A 6,181-nucleotide genomic window follows, 5' to 3' on the forward strand; every position below is an offset into this window, starting at 1 on the left:
TGTTTTGTTTTTGTTTTGTTTTGGTTTTTTTTTGTTGTTTTTTGTTTGTTTGTTTGTTTTTAAGTATATCACTTTTAAAGTACACTATCTGGGTTGAGCAAAAGGTGCTCCACGAGCTTCTGTTGTAGGTTCAGCAGCTAAAACTTGGCTTCTGCTTAGAAAAACAATGCAATTCAAAGGCAGCAAAGGGAGAACCAGAGCTGGTTGTATCTATAAATGGAAGCATCTTTTGTGGCATTTACCTATAAGAAATACCTGTTCACCTGACCCTTGTTCACCTTACTAAAGCATACACCTTGGCACTGTCACCAGAGTGAATGGAACAGGATTTGGATTCCTGTCCTGCTCTCTAAAGCTATCACTAACCTTGCCTTAGTTGCATCTGCAACAGTCTCTGCTCTGCTGTTCTCTGCTGCTGAAATTTGTTTAGTTTCTCTTAGACTCCTGAATCATTTTTCATCACGTTTTCTGACCTTTGAGACAGTAAATTGCATCTCATCATGTAACCCCAAAAGATCTAAAGAGATGCCTTTCTGTGCCTCAAACCAGTATTTTGGTGTGTGTTCTCTTTGTAGTTTCAGGGGAAGAAGGAAGAATGGGGGATGGAAAACTGGTTGGGAGCTTTTATAATTATAAGAGCTTTTCTTAGGGCTTTAGCTAACTATTAAGTAAATATGTTTCTTATTTTAACCTCTGGAGTGCCCCAGGCCTCTCAGGATATTTCACATACATGGATTTTTGCGGTAGGATGTAGGTCATGCTATTGCACTGATTAGCATGGACTCTGCCTTTCAAGATATGCCTCTGGGTGGGATGTTCTCCCAAGGAGTAACTGGATTAGTCACTAGGTCAAAGACTAAGTGCTTGGTCTTTGTGGCCTAGAAATTCAATACCTTGTCCCAAGCTGGAGCCACTGAGCCTGATAAATGAACTCTTTCTGAGACCTTGCCTAGCATCTACCTGTGCTGTGTTTAAACAACAAGAAAATTACTTCTAGCACATGTCTGAGGACACAGCTCTTAGAGACAAGGTTGCTATAAAGTGAGGTGGTCAACCATAAGTTTTGTCTTAGTGTTCAGTGCATTTTCTGAGATACTTTATAAGCTAAGAAATCTCAAATCCATTAAGAACTGTGAGACAGATAAAATATTCAGTTCCAGCCTGATGTCTTAATCCATTTCTGACTATACATTTTACACTGTGTTTAGTGTTAGGGACATCTGCAAATGAGCACACACATGCACACATTGCACTAAGCTTCTTTTTTTCTTTTCCTACTTCCACAGTTCAGGGTTTTCTTCTCACTTCCCTCACCCCTTTTAATGTCTTTTAAGAGAAAGATGCAGTCAGCAAAAAACAGCATTCTGTGGCTAATGTGCATCAAGAAGGATGTGTCATGTATAATGAGACATGAATAGCTAAGGAGATTGCACAGCCTGTATCGTAGGCACATGGAAGTGGATGGTGAATCCTGCTTTATATAGGTCAGCCTATTGCTAAAACATATGATCATATCCCTATTTCCAGCCTAAATGTACTAATGGACAATTTATGTCATCCTTATCCATGATAACATTGTGGTTTAGATTGTCTCTCTTTTGCATTCTACCTCCCAAACATATCTGTAGACCACTGTACTTATTCCTAGACTTATGTCCCCTTCCAGCTTTCCTCTCCTATTTTAAACTAATTTTCTTTTAAATGCATAATCAGCCTCATCCATATTACTCCAGACAAAGGCTGAGGTGTGCTTGTAAATGGTCTTCCTTGTCTCTGAGAAACAACCGATGTGACACCCTTAAATTGCTAATTATTTTCATGCCCAAATCACTTTATTAGGTCATTTTTATTGTAATTGGGAAAGATTTAATTTTCCAGAAATTAGACATCTAGTTTAAGTGAATAGTATAGGCTTTTTATCAATCTAAAAGACAGGAAAAGTACCTCAGGAACATGTTTAATTTTACCATTTTCAGATGAGATTAAGTATCTCTAGGACTCTCTCACTTAACCTCAACACCAAATATGACTTAAGCTAAAATGGAAGAACTCAACTCTCCTTGGTCAATTAGATCACCCACGTTCCTCTCAATGCCATTTCATAGGAAAAAAATGTTCACGTGTCCCCACACATGAAACACATGAGACACACTGCGGTGTTGTGGTGAGGACTCAGAGAGGTGAGAGAAATACTGTCATCTAGTTCATACTGATATTACCTACAACTCGATGAGCTATAGCGAAAGACCTCTCCTTGCCTGTGTTATGCAGTGCACTGGGTACCTCTATCTCAGTAGACTGGCCGGTGCAACCCAGGTCCTACAATTAGGTACAGTATGTTATGCAGAGCTTAGGGCCAGCAAAAAAATAGCCAGCTGGGCACGTCTTAGTGTTGTTTTACCCTCTGAAGGATACAAACCCTTACCTGCAACTGAGGTACTGACTATAGGTGTTCTTTCAGTGGGTATACATCTGGAGTAGGATTATTAGCCCAAACTGTACCTGTTTGTGGGGATGTTTTTTAAGTCGGTTTGGGGTTTTTTTTTCCCCAGTACTGAGGGTCTTTAGTTCCCCTGTATGTCTGCCCAAAATGGCTGGCACATCATGTCTATGGAAATACTGTAAATATAACATAGCAATTGTCCAGTTTTGTTGAGGAGTGCTCGGTGGTTAAACTGACCCAAGAACTGTCCATCTGCCACAGAGGCACTTCAGGAAATAAGTCATCTGTCCTGAAAGAGGAGAGAGCTTGTAACTGGGGTCTACTGAGATTTTTCTTCTTCTCCCCTCTCCCCTGGCCCCCACAGGTATTTCTAAATTTGTGTTTCCACTGTAGCAGCAGATTGTTCAGGTGACACTTCTACTCTGTGCCATTAATGGCTGTCAAAGCCCAGCCTTCTGGACAGGAAAACAGGGCTAGATGATGGGGAAGATTACATCAGTTTCAGAGACACCTGAAAGTCATCCATGTCAAGAATGGACAGTGAAGAATAGGTATCTTGTCCTATCTGCTGTTTATTTATCACAGACCTTAATCCAATACTGTCCATTCATAAGAAATTAATGGTGTTACAATAAAAATATAAAATTCAATTTACTCCTACATCTCAAGTTAAATTATTGCACCTGAATCAATATTGTTTTTTATGTATGTAAGAAGTCAGTCTCAAAAATGGGATTTGAGAACGTGACCTTTTAAACCAAGGCGATATGCAAGTCTTAAACATTCATATTAGTACAGCATGTTCCTTAGGTCTAAAAATAACCCACTGTTTTCCAGATAGCTACTAACCCCCTCTTATTTCTTAGAATTCATTTTTCCCCCTACTGTTACCACAAAGCCGCCCACCTGTTTCTAACTGTACTCCTGTCTAGAAGTGCTGATGCCAAATACAATTGATTTCCTCTCTCCTTTATGTAAGAACATGCATTTTCATTCCCACATAATCTGAATTTGCTATGTATACATATTTTTATGAATCATTTATACAGAAATAAAGACAGGCAAATATTATCACCTTAACCTTTAGACAAAAAGCAAAAGTGAGGAGGAGGGTGTATGTGTACGTGTGTGTGGCAATTTTAAATTTTCCGAAAAGATGAAGAAACTTTCAAAAATACGAAATCAATTTTCCTTTGCTCTTCAGGTTTTTATTATTTTTAATCAAAACAAAAGGTATCTGTGTTTATCATCAATTGTTCAGCCTGCAAAAAGAAGGCTCTGGGGAGACCTTATTGTGGCCTTTCAATATATGAAAGGGGATTATAAGAAAGACAGAGAGAGAATTTTTACCAAGGCCTGCAGTGACAGGACAAGGGGCAATAGGCCTGAAATGAAAGAGGGTAAATTTAGATTGGACAAAAGGAAGAATTTCTTTACAATGAGCATGCTGAGATGTTGGAACAGGTTGCTCAGAGCAGCTGTGGCTGCCCCATCCCTGGGGGTGCTCAAGGCCAGGCTGGACGGGGCTGGGAGCAACCTGGGCTGGTGGAAGGTGTCACTGTCCCTGGCAGGGGGATTTGACCAGATGATCTCCAAAGGTTCCTTCAAATCCAAAACTATTCTGTGATTCTATGATTCTATAGTTTTAGATTTCCTGGTTCTTTTTATTTTTTCATACCCCTTTTTCAACAAGAAAAAAAGAAAATAGACAAAAATTTTTGAAGGATGACATTTGGTGTGGGTTTTTTCTTGTTTTTAAATGACATAGCACTGCATTTCTTCCTAATTCTTTCACTTTTTCTGTCTTTCTATTTTTCTCTCATATGAAGTCCATTTTTTCCATCTGGTTCCATATAAGATAAGATATATAAACCCCTTGTACGTTGTTACTGGCATTGGATACAGTTGTCCTTAAAACACCTGTTTTCATTAAACTGCTTAGAAAGCAACAATTCTTCCCAAGAATTTTTCTTTCTTTGACATAATTCTTAATTTAGCTAAAAATATTCTTTAACAATTGAAAAGGGGAAGCACTTCAATGACAATTTGACTTCTCATTAGAGAAGTGTTATTTTAAAGACCAAGATTATAAATCCGTTTTTGATTTATTCTTGAATTCTAAAGCTGATACAAATCTGTCATCACATCTATCTCATACAAGTCCACTGGTAAAATGGTACATTATTTTCAGGTACAAATATCTACATTTTTACACAGATGTGAAGAAACATTTACCCATCTAAAGGAGGATACTTTCACTTTGTATTTCACAGCCTAACAAACACATTATGTTTTTTTGCTTATGTCTTTATTACCCATTTAGCACATCAACCAAACCTGGTATCCGTTGTCATTAGAGGGAGGCCACAATTACATGTTCTGAGTCATAACTCAACACTTTCCACCTTCAAAGCAGTTTGTGAACAATCCGAGTGACAGCCTTGTGAAGCAAAGCAGCATAATAATTCCAGAGTTAAAATGGCTTAACCGAGGAAAAGAGATTTGAATGCTGTCGCACAAGCACAGGCACTTCCAAAGACATGTCAACCTACCTATTTTGGACAATTTTTCTTGGACTGGGAGGAATCATACTCCAGAGGTGCCTGTCTCATGCTTAGAGGGATCATGGATGGGTAACTTAGGCTGCTTTCAGGCAGCTGACGTTCAGAGGGATGAACACAGACCCCAGTCACTCATTAACAGGGCTGGGATTATGTTGCCATTAAGAAGAACTGTGATAGATGCTAGAAGTTGCTTTAAATGAGAAAGTAATGTTAAAACATGATGGGCATATTACATGTTTCAGAGCAAACAAGCACTCAAAAGGAAGGGAGAACATTCAAAGAGGGAGTTTAATTGAGCACGCACATGCACAGAGAATTAATTTATTCTTTTAGTGTGTTAGTCTCAGGCCAGGTAGAGAGAAGAAAGCTTCACCCTTTCCTTGGAAAACTAATAAATGTTAAATTGTCATGAAACTTTCCCTTTCATGGGTGTGCTTGAATGAGTTCAACTTTCATTCACTGTTCAGGCTTTGAAGGTTTGGGATTCTGAATGATTTTGAAACTATCTGGGACAGGTTTAGCGGTGCTGGTCTGTACTAAGCAATACGTGCGAAGCGGTGGCCTGTGAGCCACCCCCAGACATTATACAGCATGAAAATGACTCAGACCTTCAGAAATGTCTTCATTCACCAAAGTAGCAGGTATACAGAACTCTGTTTGCTATGTAGATTTAGTCCAGGTAGAAAATAAAAATTTCAACTCACTCCGTTTTTCACCAAAATACTTATTTTCTTCTGTTATTCTACAATCTACACCCTAGTTCTTAATATTTCTGTGAGTTTAAACTCCATTGAGATGTAATCTATAAAAGCATGAGTGCTTGATCATGCTCCAGTTCATAATCAATGGAGTAAACTAGTTGGATATAAAGAATCTGTATTAATGTCTACGGAATTCAATATCGTCTCCATGAAACTCATCAGTTTTGTCCTAGGGAAGAATTAGGAAAGATACATGTAATTTCTACCAAAGGCATATAATTCTTTTTTGGATTGGCAGTAGAATTCTTTCCATTTCTATGTGTGAGAAAATGTGTTGTGTATGTGATTTAATAACTGTAGGCACACAGAAGTTTGCTATGAAAAAATACACTATGGCTGTCATAAAGCAATATTCCACATCCATATATATATATATATAAATATTTTTAAAACTGTAATTATAATTACTGATT

Source organism: Falco punctatus (assembly GCF_963210335.1).
Source record: "Falco punctatus genome assembly, chromosome: 6".
NCBI classification, from domain to species: Eukaryota; Metazoa; Chordata; class Aves; order Falconiformes; family Falconidae; genus Falco; species Falco punctatus.